This window comes from Coregonus lavaretus (assembly GCF_964263955.1).
Source record: "Coregonus lavaretus genome assembly, contig: HAP1_SCAFFOLD_1384, whole genome shotgun sequence".
Classification (NCBI taxonomy): Eukaryota; Metazoa; Chordata; class Actinopteri; order Salmoniformes; family Salmonidae; genus Coregonus; species Coregonus lavaretus.
In genome coordinates, this window is record NW_028163242.1 from 20,091 (window position 1) to 39,605 (window position 19,515).

Sequence of the window (19,515 nt, forward strand, 5' to 3'; positions counted from 1 at the left end):
GACAACATGTTACAATTCCAATAGCTCCAAATTTGGATTGCAAAACTAGAGAGACATCAGACAAGACACAGAGACAGCAACAGAAGAATATGATATGATGGAGAGAGACACCAGACAAGACACAGATACAGCAACAGAAGAATAGGATATGATGGAGAGAGACATCAGACAAGACACAGAGACAGCAACAAAGAGAGACTGCAACCCTGCTCAGGAAGAGCTTAACGACTTGTGATTGTTGGGGCACGTTTGGCAGGAGCTTCAGTGATGAAGAATGCTGAACTTGCTGATGTTTCACAATATGCCATGGCCATCTCAGTCACCAGGTCTCAACCCAATTGAAGACAACCATCAACAAAACACTAAATTATGGAATTTCTTGTGGAAGAATGATGTCACATCCCTCCAATACAGTTCAAGACACTTTTTTTTATTTTTTTTGTGTCTTTTTGTACCTTGACAATAAACATTTTAATGAACCACAAACACTTGATGTTTAGGGATGGCACACACATATGGAGACAGTTTGCGTTCCTTCTCACATATGCACCTAGGAAGATGCAGTGTTTCTCAACCTGTCATTTTACATAATGTTGCAAGACACATACCATCAAATGAATCCATAGACTTTTGTCCATATTTACAGAAGGCTGTCATTTCACAAATTGTTCCTATATTGAAAGGACATAGGGAAAATAAAGTCAAACATTTCAATACATAACAAAATAATAAAAACAATCACAGCATTACTCAGTCTTAATGTATTTTAACCATATTAACCAGTTTAATCAAATTGTTTTCATTTGGAACACTAAATCAGAACTACATTTGGAGTTCCAGACCCTTGTAGAATGTATGCCAAGGCACATTGTAAGAGCTATAAAGAGACAGGGAGTGGGAGAGAGAACAGGTAGAACCTGATATGGAAATGAGCAGAACAAGCTAAAGGAACTTTCCACCACCGAATGATCATTCCAGACTCTACTTCTATTGAGAGACACATAAAAGGTAAGACGACGATTGTTATGTGTATTAATATAGTTTGTCATAATGTGAGGTGTATGTGGTGTGGAAGTCAGGCGCAGGACACCGAGGCTTAGTCCAACAGAGTTTACTCAAAAATCCAAAAAGGAAACGGTAAACAAACTACCTCAAAACAATCAGAGGCGAGCATTTACGCACAATGCGTAAAACACTAAAACAACAAACAAGAAACAAAACACGCAGCACAACGACAGGCGAACAACAACACACAATCTAACTAACACAAAACAGGGAACTTATAGGACACGTAATTAGGACACAAACAGACACAGGTGTACCAGACAGACCAAAGCAATCAATACACGAAACATACAACGGTGGCAGCTAGTATTCCGGGGACGACGAACGCCGAAGCCTGCCCGAACCAGGAGGAGGAGCAGCCTCGGCCGAAACCGTGACAGTACCCCCCCCTTGACGCGCGGCTCCAGCCGTGCGCCGACCCCGGTCTCGGGGACGGCCAGGAGGACGCGGACCCGGGCGCGTGGGATGCCCACGGTGGAACTCTGTCAGGAGGGATGGGTCGAGAATGTCCCTCCTAGGCACCCAGCACCGTTCCTCCGGACCGTACCCCTCCCACTCCACGAGATACTGGAGACCACTCCTCCGGCGCCTCGAGTCCAATATAGTCCGGACCCTGTACGCCGGTGCCCCCTCGATGTCCAAAGGGGGTGGAGGGGTCTCTCCTATCTCCTCCTCTTGGAGTGGACCAGCTACCACCGGCCTGAGAAGAGACACATGGAACGAGGGGTTAATATTTTTGTACTCAATAGGTAGTTGTAATCTGTAACACACCTCGTTCAATCTTCTCAGGACTTTGAAGGGCCCCACAAACCGCCGACCCAGCTTCCGGCAGGGCAGGCGGAGGGGCAGGTTTCGAGTCGAGAGCCAGACTCGATCTCCCGGTGTGTACACCGGCCCCTCACTGCGGTGGCGATTGGCGCTCGCCTTTTGTTGACGGATGGCACGCTGCAGATGGACATGGGCAGCGTCCCACGTCTCCTCCGAGCGCCGAATCCACTCGTCCACCGCAGGGGCCTCGGTCAGGCTCTTGTGCCACGGTGCCAGGACCGGCTGATACCCTAAAATACACTGGAAAGGTGTTAATCCGGTGGAGGAGTGGCGGAGAGAGTTCTGGGCCATCTCTGCCCAGGGGATATACCTCGACCACTCCTCCGGCCGGTCCCGGCAATAGGACCTCAAAAACCTACCCACATCCTGGTTCACACGTTCAACCTGCCCATTGCTCTCTGGGTGGTACCCCGAGGTAAGGCTAACCGAGACCCCCAGGCGTTCCATGAAAGCCCCCCAGACTCTGGAGGTGAACTGGGGACCTCGGTCGGACACAATATCCTCGGGGACCCCATAGTGCCGGAACACGTGGGTAAAGAGGGCCTCGGCGGTCTGTAGGGCAGTAGGGAGACCCGGCAGTGGGAGGAGACGACAGGCCTTAGAAAACCGATCCACAACGACCAAAATGGTGGTATTACCCTGGGAAGGGGGTAGATCGGTCACAAAATCTACCGAGATGTGGGACCATGGTCGTTGTGGAACGGGCAGAGGATGTAACTTACCTCTGGGCAAATGTCTAGGTGCCTTACACTGGGCACATACCGAGCAGGAGGAGACATAAACCCTCACATCCCTGGCTAACGTTGGCCACCAGTATTTCACGCTAAGGCAGTGCACCGTCCGACCAATACCAGGATGTCCAGAGGAGGGTGATGTATGAGCCCAGGAAATAAGCCGATCACGAACCTCGAGCGGAACGTACGTCCGCCCCACAGGACACTCGGGGGGAGTAGGGTCGGTACGCAGCGCCCGCTCGATTTCCGCATCGACCTCCCATACTACCGGAGCCACCAGACAAGATTCCGGCAGTATGGAAGTAGGCTCAATGGACCTCTCCTCTGTGTCATACTGCCGGGACAGGGCGTCTGCCTTACCGTTCTGGGACCCAGGGATGTATGTGATCTTAAAAACAAACCGGGTCAGGAACATGTTCCACCTAGCCTGACGAGGGTTCAATCTCCTAGCTGCCCGGATGTACTCCAGGTTACGGTGATCAGTCAGAATGAGGAAAGGGTGTTGAGCCCCCTCAAGCCAATGCCTCCACACCTTTAGGGCCTGGACTACAGCTAACAGCTCCCTGTCCCCAACGTCATAATTGCGCTCCGCCGAGCTGAGCTTCTTGGAGTAGAACGCACAGGGGCGGAGCTTAGGTGGCGTGCCGGACCGTTGTGACAGGACTGCCCCAATACCGGTCTCGGACGCGTCCACCTCTACTTGGAAAGGCAAAGAGGGATCCGGATGCGCCAGCACCAGGGCCGAGGCGAACAGGTTCTTCAGCTTGACAAATGCCCTGTCCGCCTCAGCTGACCACTGCAAGCGCACCAGACCCCCCTTTAGCAGGGACGTAATGGGAGCTGCAACCTGTCCAAAGCCCCGGATAAACCTCCGGTAGTAATTAGCAAAACCCAAGAACCGCTGCACCTCTTTTACGGTGGTTGGAGTTTGCCAATTACGCACAGCCGATACCCGATCTACCTCTATCTCCACGCCAGACGCGGACAACCGATAACCCAAAAAGGAGACGGACTCCTGGAAGAACAGGCATTTCTCTGCCTTGACATACAAGTCATGCTCCAACAGTCGTCTCAATACTCGGCGCACCTGGGCTACATGCTCGGCTCGTGTAGAAGAGTACACTAGAATGTCGTCAATGTACACCACTACACCCTGCCCATGCATGTCCCGGAAAATCTCATCAACAAAGGATTGGAAGACTGAAGGAGCATTCATTAACCCGTACGGCATGACGAGATACTCGTAATGACCCGAGGTGGTGCTAAATGCTGTTTTCCATTCATCCCCCTCCCTAATGTGCACCAAATTGTACGCGCTCCTGAGATCCAACTTTGTGAAGAACCGCGCTCCGCGTAATGACTCCGTCATCGTCGCAATCAGTGGAAGTGGGTAACTGTATTTTACTGTGATCTGATTGAGACTACGGTAATCAATACACGGGCGCAATCCCCCTTCCTTCTTCTTCACAAAGAAGAAGCTCGAGGAGACCGGAGAAGTAGAGGGCCGTATGTATCCCTGTGCCAAGGCCTCGGCTATGTAAGTCTCCATAGCCGCAGTCTCCTCTTGAGACAGGGGATACACATGACTCCTGGGAAGAGCTGCTCCAGTCTGGATATTTATCGCACAGTCCCCCTGTCTATGAGGAGGTAGCCGTGCTGCCCTCGATTTACTAAACACTAGTGCTAAATCCTCATACTCGGGGGGAATGCGCAGTGCGGGCACTTGGTTCGGACTCTCTACCGAGGTCGCCCCTATGGAAACACCTAGACATCTCCCTACACACTGGGCAGACCACTCCATAAGAGCCCTCTGTTGCCACGCTATGGTAGGATCGTGGGTGCTTAACCAGGGAAGCCCCAACACCACTGGGTACGCAGGAGAGTCAATCAGATAGAACTGAATGATTTCCTCATGACCCCCCTGCGTAGTCATCGTCAGCGGTGCTGTGACATCCCTGATCAGACCCGACCCCAACGGCCGGCTGTCTAATGCATGGACAGGGAATGGAACTTCTACCGGCCGAAGGGGAATTCCTAACCTAGCACAAAATGCCCGATCAATAAAGTTCCCAGCTGCGCCTGAATCTACTAGCGCCTTATGCTGGGAATGAGGTGCCACCTGTGGAAAACGCACAGGAATACTCATGTGACCAACAGAGAGCTCTGGGTAAGTGGGGCGCCTACTCACCTGAAATGACTCCCCAGTGCGTGACCTGTTGTCCCCTCTCTCAGAAGACCCTCCCCAGCACCTGGCCGCGGTGTGTCCTCCACGGCCACAGTTGGTGCAGGGGGTGGCCCTCCTCGGGTTCTCCCTCCTCCTCTCTCTAGCGCCAGCACCCCCGAGCTCCATAGGAATAGGCTCGGAGGTGCTGGAGGATGGAATGGACGACCCCCACTCGGGACGTCCGCGGGTAGCCAGCAGGGTGTCTAGCCTGATGGAGATGTCCACCAGCTGGTCGAACGACAGGTTGGTGTCCCTGCAGGCCATCTCACGACGAACGTCCTCTCGTAGGCTACACCGATAGTGGTCAATGAGGGCCCTCTCATTCCATCCCGCATCCGCTGCTAATGTCCGGAACTCCAGTGCGAACTCCTGTGCGCTCCTCTTCCCCTGTCGGAGGTGGAATAGACGCTCTCCCGCCGCTTTCCCCTCAGGTGGATGATCGAAGACAGTCCTGAAGCGGCGGGAAAACTCTGCGTAGGTGATGGTAGTGGCGTCTATTCCCCTCCATTCGGCGTTGGCCCACTCCAACGCCTTTCCGGAGAGACAGGAGATGAGGGCGGAGACGCTCTCGTATCCCGAGGGCGCCGGGTGTATAGTGGCAAGGTAAAGTTCTACCTGTAGGAGGAAGCCCTGACACCCGGCTGCAGAACCGTCATATGCCCTCGGGAGCGAGAGCCGAATGCCACTGGGTTCCGGTGCTGAGAGAGGAGGACTGGCCGTTGGTGCTGGGATGGTGTGAGAAGGCGTGGGCACCTCCCGATTCATCAAACGGCGCAGTCTGTTGGACACCTCGTCCATGGCGGCCCCGAGTTGCCGGATCATGGCGTCCTGGGAATTAATCCGGTATTCCAGGGAATCGGGTGCCGCCGCTGTTCCTGCTGACTCCATGATGGTGTGTTGTTCTGTCATAATGTGAGGTGTATGTGGTGTGGAAGTCAGGCGCAGGACACCGAGGCTTAGTCCAACAGAGTTTACTCAAAAATCCAAAAAGGAAACGGTAAACAAACTACCTCAAAACAATCAGAGGCGAGCATTTACGCACAATGCGTAAAACACTAAAACAACAAACAAGAAACAAAACACGCAGCACAACGACAGGCGAACAACAACACACAATCTAACTAACACAAAACAGGGAACTTATAGGACACGTAATTAGGACACAAACAGACACAGGTGTACCAGACAGACCAAAGCAATCAATACACGAAACATACAACGGTGGCAGCTAGTATTCCGGGGACGACGAACGCCGAAGCCTGCCCGAACCAGGAGGAGGAGCAGCCTCGGCCGAAACCGTGACATAGTTGATGATATTGTTATGTGTATTAATATAGTTGATGATATTGTTATGTGTAGTCATATAGTTGATGATATTGTTATGTGTATTCATATAGTTGATGATATTGTTATGTGTATTAATATAGTTGATGATATTGTTATGTGTAATAATATAGTTGATGATATTGTTATGTGTATTAATATAGTTGATGATATTGTTATGTGTATTCATTTAGTTGATGATATGTTTTGTGGACAGTGTTATAATAGGCCTACTCTCCTTAAAATGTTTTGGATATAAATTAGATGCGTGGGGTGAATTCGTTCTGTTTCCATCTGTGTGCCCCAGGGTGATCGCTCTTACACTATCTAGAATCTAAAAGGGTTATTTGGCTGTCCCCATAGGAGAACCCTTTGCAGAACTATTTTTGGTCCTAGGTAGAACCCTTTTGGGTTCCATGAAGAATCCTTTCCACAGAGGGTTCTACATGGAAGCCAGAAGGGTTTTACCTGGAACCCAAAAGCGTTCTCCTATTGGGACAACCAGAGGACCCTTTTGGAACTCTTTTTTCTAAGAGTGTACTGTATCATAGGTCTATACACTTGTCTTCTCAAAACAGGCTTAAAACACAACAAGCAACAACATTTTCTCTTTCTAATCTACTGTTAACGCTTTTCACTCAGGAAGGTATGTTGTGTGAAAGAGAGACTAATAAATACTGTGGAAAGACTAACAACAACTTACACTTTCTCAAAACAGGTTGTGTGTACCCCTCCCACTCCACGAGATACTGGAGACCACTCCTCCGGCGCCTCGAGTCCAATATAGTCCGGACCCTGTACGCCGGTGCCCCCTCGATGTCCAAAGGGGGTGGAGGGGTCTCTCCTATCTCCTCCTCTTGGAGTGGACCAGCTACCACCGGCCTGAGAAGAGACACATGGAACGAGGGGTTAATATTTTTGTACTCAATAGGTAGTTGTAATCTGTAACACACCTCGTTCAATCTTCTCAGGACTTTGAAGGGCCCCACAAACCGCCGACCCAGCTTCCGGCAGGGCAGGCGGAGGGGCAGGTTTCGAGTCGAGAGCCAGACTCGATCTCCCGGTGTGTACACCGGCCCCTCACTGCGGTGGCGATTGGCGCTCGCCTTTTGTTGACGGATGGCACGCTGCAGATGGACATGGGCAGCGTCCCACGTCTCCTCCGAGCGCCGAATCCACTCGTCCACCGCAGGGGCCTCGGTCTGGCTCTTGTGCCACGGTGCCAGGACCGGCTGATACCCTAAAATACACTGGAAAGGTGTTAATCCGGTGGAGGAGTGGCGGAGAGAGTTCTGGGCCATCTCTGCCCAGGGGATATACCTCGACCACTCCTCCGGCCGGTCCCGGCAATAGGACCTCAAAAACCTACCCACATCCTGGTTCACACGTTCAACCTGCCCATTGCTCTCTGGGTGGTACCCCGAGGTAAGGCTAACCGAGACCCCCAGGCGTTCCATGAAAGCCCCCCAGACTCTGGAGGTGAACTGGGGACCTCGGTCGGACACAATATCCTCGGGGACCCCATAGTGCCGGAACACGTGGGTAAAGAGGGCCTCGGCGGTCTGTAGGGCAGTAGGGAGACCCGGCAGTGGGAGGAGACGACAGGCCTTAGAAAACCGATCCACAACGACCAAAATGGTGGTATTACCCTGGGAAGGGGGTAGATCGGTCACAAAATCTACCGAGATGTGGGACCATGGTCGTTGTGGAACGGGCAGAGGATGTAACTTACCTCTGGGCAAATGTCTAGGTGCCTTACACTGGGCACATACCGAGCAGGAGGAGACATAAACCCTCACATCCCTGGCTAACGTTGGCCACCAGTATTTCACGCTAAGGCAGTGCACCGTCCGACCAATACCAGGATGTCCAGAGGAGGGTGATGTATGAGCCCAGGAAATAAGCCGATCACGAACCTCGAGCGGAACGTACGTCCGCCCCACAGGACACTCGGGGGGAGTAGGGTCGGTACGCAGCGCCCGCTCGATTTCCGCATCGACCTCCCATACTACCGGAGCCACCAGACAAGATTCCGGCAGTATGGAAGTAGGCTCAATGGACCTCTCCTCTGTGTCATACTGCCGGGACAGGGCGTCTGCCTTACCGTTCTGGGACCCAGGGATGTATGTGATCTTAAAAACAAACCGGGTCAGGAACATGTTCCACCTAGCCTGACGAGGGTTCAATCTCCTAGCTGCCCGGATGTACTCCAGGTTACGGTGATCAGTCAGAATGAGGAAAGGGTGTTGAGCCCCCTCAAGCCAATGCCTCCACACCTTTAGGGCCTGGACTACAGCTAACAGCTCCCTGTCCCCAACGTCATAATTGCGCTCCGCCGAGCTGAGCTTCTTGGAGTAGAACGCACAGGGGCGGAGCTTAGGTGGCGTGCCGGACCGTTGTGACAGGACTGCCCCAATACCGGTCTCGGACGCGTCCACCTCTACTTGGAAAGGCAAAGAGGGATCCGGATGCGCCAGCACCAGGGCCGAGGCGAACAGGTTCTTCAGCTTGACAAATGCCCTGTCCGCCTCAGCTGACCACTGCAAGCGCACCAGACCCCCCTTTAGCAGGGACGTAATGGGAGCTGCAACCTGTCCAAAGCCCCGGATAAACCTCCGGTAGTAATTAGCAAAACCCAAGAACCGCTGCACCTCTTTTACGGTGGTTGGAGTTTGCCAATTACGCACAGCCGATACCCGATCTACCTCTATCTCCACGCCAGACGCGGACAACCGATAACCCAAAAAGGAGACGGACTCCTGGAAGAACAGGCATTTCTCTGCCTTGACATACAAGTCATGCTCCAACAGTCGTCTCAATACTCGGCGCACCTGGGCTACATGCTCGGCTCGTGTAGAAGAGTACACTAGAATGTTGTCAATGTACACCACTACACCCTGCCCATGCATGTCCCGGAAAATCTCATCAACAAAGGATTGGAAGACTGAAGGAGCATTCATTAACCCGTACGGCATGACGAGATACTCGTAATGACCCGAGGTGGTGCTAAATGCTGTTTTCCATTCATCCCCCTCCCTAATGTGCACCAAATTGTACGCGCTCCTGAGATCCAACTTTGTGAAGAACCGCGCTCCGCGTAATGACTCCGTCATCGTCGCAATCAGTGGAAGTGGGTAACTGTATTTTACTGTGATCTGATTGAGACTACGGTAATCAATACACGGGCGCAATCCCCCTTCCTTCTTCTTCACAAAGAAGAAGCTCGAGGAGACCGGAGAAGTAGAGGGCCGTATGTATCCCTGTGCCAAGGCCTCGGCTATGTAAGTCTCCATAGCCGCAGTCTCCTCTTGAGACAGGGGATACACATGACTCCTGGGAAGAGCTGCTCCAGTCTGGATATTTATCGCACAGTCCCCCTGTCTATGAGGAGGTAGCCGTGCTGCCCTCGATTTACTAAACACTAGTGCTAAATCCTCATACTCGGGGGGAATGCGCAGTGCGGGCACTTGGTTCGGACTCTCTACCGAGGTCGCCCCTATGGAAACACCTAGACATCTCCCTACACACTGGGCAGACCACTCCATAAGAGCCCTCTGTTGCCACGCTATGGTAGGATCGTGGGTGCTTAACCAGGGAAGCCCCAACACCACTGGGTACGCAGGAGAGTCAATCAGATAGAACTGAATGATTTCCTCATGACCCCCCTGCGTAGTCATCGTCAGCGGTGCTGTGACATCCCTGATCAGACCCGACCCCAACGGCCGGCTGTCTAATGCATGGACAGGGAATGGAACTTCTACCGGCCGAAGGGGAATTCCTAACCTAGCACAAAATGCCCGATCAATAAAGTTCCCAGCTGCGCCTGAATCTACTAGCGCCTTATGCTGGGAATGAGGTGCCACCTGTGGAAAACGCACAGGAATACTCATGTGACCAACAGAGAGCTCTGGGTAAGTGGGGCGCCTACTCACCTGAAATGACTCCCCAGTGCGTGACCTGTTGTCCCCTCTCTCAGAAGACCCTCCCCAGCACCTGGCCGCGGTGTGTCCTCCACGGCCACAGTTGGTGCAGGGGGTGGCCCTCCTCGGGTTCTCCCTCCTCCTCTCTCTAGCGCCAGCACCCCCGAGCTCCATAGGAATAGGCTCGGAGGTGCTGGAGGATGGAATGGACGACCCCCACTCGGGACGTCCGCGGGTAGCCAGCAGGGTGTCTAGCCTGATGGAGATGTCCACCAGCTGGTCGAACGACAGGTTGGTGTCCCTGCAGGCCATCTCACGACGAACGTCCTCTCGTAGGCTACACCGATAGTGGTCAATGAGGGCCCTCTCATTCCATCCCGCATCCGCTGCTAATGTCCGGAACTCCAGTGCGAACTCCTGTGCGCTCCTCTTCCCCTGTCGGAGGTGGAATAGACGCTCTCCCGCCGCTTTCCCCTCAGGTGGATGATCGAAGACAGTCCTGAAGCGGCGGGAAAACTCTGCGTAGGTGATGGTAGTGGCGTCTATTCCCCTCCATTCGGCGTTGGCCCACTCCAACGCCTTTCCGGAGAGACAGGAGATGAGGGCGGAGACGCTCTCGTATCCCGAGGGCGCCGGGTGTATAGTGGCAAGGTAAAGTTCTACCTGTAGGAGGAAGCCCTGACACCCGGCTGCAGAACCGTCATATGCCCTCGGGAGCGAGAGCCGAATGCCACTGGGTTCCGGTGCTGAGAGAGGAGGACTGGCCGTTGGTGCTGGGATGGTGTGAGAAGGCGTGGGCACCTCCCGATTCATCAAACGGCGCAGTCTGTTGGACACCTCGTCCATGGCGGCCCCGAGTTGCCGGATCATGGCGTCCTGGGAATTAATCCGGTATTCCAGGGAATCGGGTGCCGCCGCTGTTCCTGCTGACTCCATGATGGTGTGTTGTTCTGTCATAATGTGAGGTGTATGTGGTGTGGAAGTCAGGCGCAGGACACCGAGGCTTAGTCCAACAGAGTTTACTCAAAAATCCAAAAAGGAAACGGTAAACAAACTACCTCAAAACAATCAGAGGCGAGCATTTACGCACAATGCGTAAAACACTAAAACAACAAACAAGAAACAAAACACGCAGCACAACGACAGGCGAACAACAACACACAATCTAACTAACACAAAACAGGGAACTTATAGGACACGTAATTAGGACACAAACAGACACAGGTGTACCAGACAGACCAAAGCAATCAATACACGAAACATACAACGGTGGCAGCTAGTATTCCGGGGACGACGAACGCCGAAGCCTGCCCGAACCAGGAGGAGGAGCAGCCTCGGCCGAAACCGTGACATAGTTGATGATATTGTTATGTGTATTAATATAGTTGATGATATTGTTATGTGTAGTCATATAGTTGATGATATTGTTATGTGTATTCATATAGTTGATGATATTGTTATGTGTATTAATATAGTTGATGATATTGTTATGTGTAATAATATAGTTGATGATATTGTTATGTGTATTAATATAGTTGATGATATTGTTATGTGTATTCATTTAGTTGATGATATGTTTTGTGGACAGTGTTATAATAGGCCTACTCTCCTTAAAATGTTTTGGATATAAATTAGATGCGTGGGGTGAATTCGTTCTGTTTCCATCTGTGTGCCCCAGGGTGATCGCTCTTACACTATCTAGAATCTAAAAGGGTTATTTGGCTGTCCCCATAGGAGAACCCTTTGCAGAACTATTTTTGGTCCTAGGTAGAACCCTTTTGGGTTCCATGAAGAATCCTTTCCACAGAGGGTTCTACATGGAAGCCAGAAGGGTTTTACCTGGAACCCAAAAGCGTTCTCCTATTGGGACAACCAGAGGACCCTTTTGGAACTCTTTTTTCTAAGAGTGTACTGTATCATAGGTCTATACACTTGTCTTCTCAAAACAGGCTTAAAACACAACAAGCAACAACATTTTCTCTTTCTAATCTACTGTTAACGCTTTTCACTCAGGAAGGTATGTTGTGTGAAAGAGAGACTAATAAATACTGTGGAAAGACTAACAACAACTTACACTTTCTCAAAACAGGTTGTGTGTGTTCATTAGTGCCCACCGTAGCAAAACGTTTGGCAACAGAAACCGTTTAGGTCACGTTGTACAGCGTTTGGAGTAAACTGTTTATGCAACATTTTAAAACTGTTGGCTGCGGTGTAAACTAATGAATACGACCCATGTAGTAGCCTACAACTCGGCTGTTGATGCCTGCCTGATGCTGTAACCTGAACTTAGCCTGAGGGGTGTACTATGATGCTAGCTAGATATACTGGTTTTCTAAAGTTAGCTAGCTTCAGTTATCTTCACATTCCAGCTCAGGCCTCATCCATAGGAATGTACAGAGTGCCAGTCATCAGGAAGGTGCTCTCAGCAGAACGGAAAATATATAATGACATGACAGTTTAATCATACAAAATGGCGCTAACTGGACGTGGGCAAGTCAGATCCAATCAGTGGAGGTTGCTGAGGGGAGGACGGCTCATATTAATGATACCATTCCACCTATTCCGCTCCAGCCATTACCACAAGCCCGTCCTCCCCAATTAAGGTGCCACCAGCCTCCTGTGAATTCAATACATCAATATTCATTGATCATAGTTCTACATTTCACATTGAATTGCATGGAAGTTATTCTGCAGTGGGGGGTGATCAAATTAAGATCCTTTACTCAGAATTTTACTTGGTGATATGGTGCTGCTAGTGATAGACAACATTTAGAGACAGAATACAGACAGAGGAGTTTACACAAAGTTTATGTACAACATTATACACAAATAGCTAGAGTGAGCATTGAGCTATAAGAGAATGAGCAGTGGATATGTCACGATCGTTGAACGGAGTGGACCAATGCGCAGCGTGATGAGTGAACATACTTTATTTGATTCACCACACGAAACAAAACAACAAAACGATAACGTGAAGTCCTTGGTTACAATACACAACCCAACACGGAACAAGATCCCACAACACACTGTGGAAAACAGGCTGCCTAAGTATGGTCCCCAATCAAAGACAACAAGCAACAGCTGATCACGTTGCCTCTGATTGAGAACCACACCGGCCAACATAGAAACAAATGAGCTAGATAATCAACCTAGCACACAAAACACATAGAAACAACACACCCTGGCTCAACATAACAGAGTCCCAGAGCCAGGGTGTGACAGGATATACAAATGTATACAACAGGTGGGTCTAATCCTGAATGCTGATTGGTTAAAACTTCATTCCAGCCGGTGTCTATTCCACAAATTATCACCGGCTAAATCTATGACATTAAATGCCTATGTACTCTGTTACATCTGACTGTGCAATCCACTGTCTCATCAGCCCAGCCAGGCAATTTATAAATTTGATCTCCACTATAAAAAGCATCTAGACATTATCTCACATTTATTTATTAGTTTTCAACAGCAGAGGTTTGTATAAACATTGCTGTCTGTCTGTCCGACATTTGCAACATTGTTTCAATATTCAAATTTGATCTCCAGCTGTCGCATAGTAATGAACGTGTCAGGAGTCGGGATGAGACAGACTGGCAGGCAGCTTTTCTCAGCCTGTCGAAATCATGAATACAAAGACATATCAATAGAAAACAGGTAAAACGAAACGAAGTGCAGCTAGTTTTCAGTCTTTCCAGCTTCTATTTGAAGCTATTGTGTTAGCTGTGTTGTTGGCTAGCTCCTCTGAACAACAGTGTCCTGACCAGAGAGCACATATTTTATGCCAGGTGAAATCGCGCATCATTAGCTCATTGTTATGGATGTATCCAAATAAATGTCACTAGAAAACAGCTTAAACAAACGCAAATGCAGCTACTTTGCTGTTATTCTGGCTGCACTGTTTGACGTGACTAAGTTAGCCTTAGTTGGCTAGCTAGCAAGCAAGGGATAAGAACGTTGCCAGCCAGTATGGCAATGGAACATTTAGAACAAACTACTGGGTCGCATCCATAGCTACAGAACAAAAAGACTGAACGACTGGGTCACATCCATAGATACAGAACAAAAAGACTTAACTACTGGTTCGCATCCATAGATACAGAACAAAAAGACTTAACAACTGGGTCGCGTCTCTGGCAACCGAACCGATAGAACGAACGACCAGCCGGCTTGGGTAGCAACCCTAGATTTGTGTCGGGACTATATCTTGTGGAAGGATGAAATAGTAAGAAATATATTCATCAAAATAATGTTTTAAATGAAAATATGTTAATCATTATTTGAATATGTTGTGGTCCTCTGTAGCTCAGCTGGTAGAGCACGGCGCTTGTAACGCCAAGGTAGTGGGTTCGATCCCCGGGACCACCCATACACAAAAAAATGTATGCACGCATGACTGTAAGTCGCTTTGGATAAAAGCGTCTGCTAAATGGCATATTATTATTATATTATTATGTTGGTAACTCGTTGAATACAAGTGATAATGCCCTCAAAGCCGGTGTTTGGAGGATATATTGGCACAGTTTGCCTAACAAAACCCGTACCAATATATCTTCCAAACACCGGCTTCTCAGGCATTATCACTTAAATACAGTACAGTGGGTATACAGGTGATTTACATAAATATATCTAAGAGAGATGAACAGAGTGCTAATGCAGTATAGTGCAGTTATTTAGTGTACAGTTCAGAGATGGCTTGATGTGGTGTGCAGCATAGAGTGTATAGTCCTTTAGTCTCTATGGACCAGTTGGTAGTGTACAGTTCAGAGATGGCTTGATGTGGTGAGCAGTATAGAGTGTATAGTCCTTTAGTCTCTATGGACCAGATGGCCAGTTGGTGAGGGCTACAGCATGGGGAAAGAAACTGTTCAGATGGGGGTCTATAACATCCAATTACATCGGTTTACAGCAGCTGACAATTGTAACGTCATTGCTAATAATGCAAACTGCCTTGGTTTAGATAAAGACATGTTCTGTACAGATGTAGGATCTTAATTGAATCACCTTGTTACAGTAGAACTAACACTTTTCGTGTATTGGAGGGTTAAAAAGGCTTCTGAAGTTTGTAATTTCCACTTTTCCACCTTTCCCTTTTGAAAAATGACCATTCATTATAATCCACATAATAATTCAAATGTCGAGTTGCTTCAGGATAAATTTCCTGCTATAGCAAACGGACTCAAATTAAGATCCTACATCTGTAGCAATATACCTGTCTTTAATGTACATGGCTATATTAGGAGGACATGATTCTCTTTACACCATTGTTTCTTGACCATTTGACATATTTTATTTACTGTTGTTTAGGCTGGTTGAATGAGTTCCCTATGAGAGGCTACTTCATCTGCAAGAAAACAGGCGGCCGCACCAGTTTCCTCATATGAAATTAAAAGTAAGTGTGTAGCCTACGCACTTACAAAGTGGCTGTTGAAACTGTGGGACACATTTCTCGGCAACATTAGAAGCCGGATAAATGTGTTGATTTGAAGGAAAGACGGGCAGACCCTGGTAAGTCTAGGCTACATAGAACTATTATATTAGAAAGTTAGGTCATTTACAGACATTCAATAGTCAGAGTAGGTTTGATATATGATCACTAATCATGCTGACCAACCTGATGGTCTCTGTTGGAAATGTGAAACGTATCATGCCTAGGCTACATGCTCTGTCCTGCTACTGGTAGGCCTGTAACGTTATGGGAACTGATCTGAACAGGTTTAGGCTGGTCATCTAGGACATGTAGGCTATAGCTGAGGTATAGACCTCCATCTGCAGAGAGAGGAGGGGGGCCCTGCCTCTAAAGTGCGTCCCTCTGGGGAACATGACACCAAAGCTAAGAGGTGAGATAACAATTTTATGAAGAAGTTTATTTCTAAAATAAATAGCTATCTTAAGAGCTATCGTAAATCGCTCTGGATAAGAGCATCTGCTAAATCAGGAGTTCTCAATCCGGGGTCCACGGAGGTACTGCAGGGGTTCATTATTGCCTAATATAATGGAATGCATATTTCTTTAACCAATTCTGATGGTTGTTACAAGCAGAATTTTGACAATATTACCGTTATACCAACACACTCTTCACACACGTTTAACAACTCTAAATAGCTTTGGCATCGTAGGCATCAAGTCCCGTGTCAATAATGTTGCCTACAACGTTGCATACAATGTTCATTTTCATCTAACACATATTTCGCCCTAGATGCCTTCAATTGGCCATTTTATAGACATGCCCAAATTAGAAGTATTTTTTAACAACGTGATGTTGCACTCCAAAGGGATAACTTGAAATACCATGATGTAGGTAATTAAATAATCAAAAGAAAAGCGTGTTTATTATACACTTAGAAAATAAGGTTCCTTATAGAACCAAAAAGGCTTCTATCACTTCCTTAATATATGGAACCACTAAAAGTTAGATATATTTTGGGGTTCAGTGAAGAAGAACCTCTAGAGTTCTGATCAACAAAAGGTGAATGTTTTGAGGATGTGAACAAAGCAGCCCTCCAGTGGTCAGATCAAGCCCGCCTGTTTTTCCAGCGCCCGGCCCTGGATTCGAACCAGCCACCTTTCTGCCATAGGTCCATCTCCTGCCACAGCTCAAACTCTTTAGCCACTGGGCGAAAACCTGAGTTAAACTTCAGAAATAAGCATGAGTTGATCTGCCAAAATGAAGACAACATGCTATGCAGACATACATGGTATCACTTATACATAATTATTATACATAAATCATTGCCAAAAGCACAAGACATATTGTTGCATGTAGGTCTATATTATTTCTGGATTGATCATATAGAAATATAAAACATTATTTTAACTACTCCAAAGCAATTACATGTGGTGCAGGAACCACTGACTCACTGCATTATTCTATAGTATTATCAAGACACCTGCTGTTAATTCTTAACTGGTTAGGACAGCTCATGAGGTGTCCTAAATATCTGCCGACTAGGTGGGACTAGAGACTTCATGCATAGCTTTCATTTATACCCATAAGAGTAAAATGTATTTATTCTCATCAAGACCAATTTTCTACTCTGAGACTTTGTGGATATGGGCCCAGATCTCAAAACTTTGAATGTTTGTTTTACATATAAAAAATAAATAAATGAATATTACTAATGTAAGCCACTGTAAAGACTGGGTTTGGTTTATTTTGTTGCTCTGCTCATGTCCGAGTTCTGGATTTGCCCGCGTCCCCGTACAGAACTGTCGTCCGGTGTCGTCCACAACGTCCGGTGTGGCGCCAGGATATTGTCCAGTTAGGAGCAGAGTGGGCTGAAGTGATCTTGGGGAATAACGACAGAGTTCGTTTCAGTGTTGAGATGCCGGAGTTTATTGTTCAATTTGCTTTTTGATTAAGGACAGCATGTATATAGTTAACACTGTAGGCTTACCTCAAGTAACATATTATTATCAAGGTTATTGATACTTGGTGAGAGGGTTACTGCTCCCCTGAGTACACATTGTGTTCACCGAACATGTAAGCGATGGCTGGCGGATATCCATCAAACGTTAAACCGTTTCTAGTCATGGTTAACCATATTTGTTTTCAGAAAAGGGTGTCCAACATAAACAAAACACATGTCCCTGTCCTCTTTTTCAAGATGTGGGTGATTTAAACAGCCAGAATACATTTTTTAATTAAGAAATAACAATTTTTCTTTGACGATTTGTTGTTTCTAAATGGCTGCTGAGTAATTTGATATGTATCGAAACCTTTGTTCAGGCATCAAATTGAGCGAATGCTGCGCAGGTTCACTGAGTTGCAAACCAAATGGGTATAATGGGGTGATTGTTGTCTAATCGGGTGGTCTAGCTAATGGATTTGTAGATCTGACACAGTTCCTACCTCAGATTATGAGCCTAGCAAGTGTCATGAATGAGTTATGTAGTACCCACATACGGCCACATGGAGGAGCAAGAGAGCTATAAACCCATACAGTTTTTTGCCTTAAAAACAGTAAACCTAACAATCAATCAATCAAAAGTATTTATAAAGCCCTTTGTACTTCAGCAGATGTCACAAAGTGCAATACAGAAACTCTAACCCTACGTATATCCTATTTTAGCCTCAACCCTAGGTATAACGTATTTTAACCTTAACCCTTAACCCTAATTCTATTTTAGCCTTAACCCTAACCCCTAACCCTAGTTATAACCTATTTTAGCCTTAACCTTAACCCTAATTCTAGGGTAGGGTAGCCTAGAACACTTTTAGAAACTATTTTAGTAATAATATTATCTTAGTAAATACAATTATAGTACTAAAGAGAATTTTCAATTTTTTGTTAATCAAAACCTGTCAAACATTTGGCTTTTTTTTTGTTATTAGTTATTTATATTTATATGAACACTTGATAAATAAGACACTTTTGTTTTATTTTTCAAATGTTGCTTGAACTGGGTGACCTAGTAACCTCTGTGTGAAAGTCCAGCAATTGGTGTGGGATAGGTGGGGCAGGTTTGAGACTGATCTAAGGAATTAACAAGAAAAATACACTTTATTCTCAGCTGCCTCACCAATGTCTGTACGTGAATTAATAACTTTGATTTGCTAAATATTTCCAATATATGGCAGCATAAGACAACGAAGCATCAGTTATAGGCTACAAGCAGCAATATGATTGACATAAAATAGCATGCAACCAAATACTATATGTCCCATGATTTTCTAAAATGGTCACTCATTACTTTAGTTAGCTATATATCTCGTATTAGGCCTGTGATGCTTTTGGAAGAGCAATTAAATAGTGACTATAGCAGGTGTTGAACCCCTGGTAAATAATCACTAGTCAGATGCGCTAACCACAACCCTAGTATACATGCATTATAAAATATTGGGAGTAAACTACCTCGGAATAGATAAGACAAGAGTGCGTCTTCCAGCCCGCCATTAAATTTCATCATGCAACCCTCCCGGTTAGCAAATGTACCTCAACATGCCCCTCGCTTGTGCTAGAAGGCAGAGTGCTCGCTGCTGGTTGATGAATCTGACAATGAATGTACTAGGAAAATACGTTTTTCTCGACCAGATGTGCCTAAATTAATATTCAGGCTTATTGATCATCGTTATAGTAATGAAGTATAATTTCAAAACATGAGCATAAAAACAGCTAATAATAATAAACATGAATCATCATTATATTACTTCACAGTAATCTGTTAAATGCTTTTTCAGTCATTCCTCTTGCGTTAGCAGTGTGGAAAGGGACAGTAAAAAGCGTGTGCAGGAGTTTTCCTGTGAGGGGGAGTGGTGGTGTATCCAGGGAGAAAACTAAACTAACCTTCTGAAATGTCATTCATGGTCTTATGCTGCCATCTATTGGAATTATTTAGAAACTGCAGTAGTACTGTATAAAGTGTATATCCTTACTAAAGTAGTAATTACTCAGAATTACAAAATATGACATTTTCTAGTTCA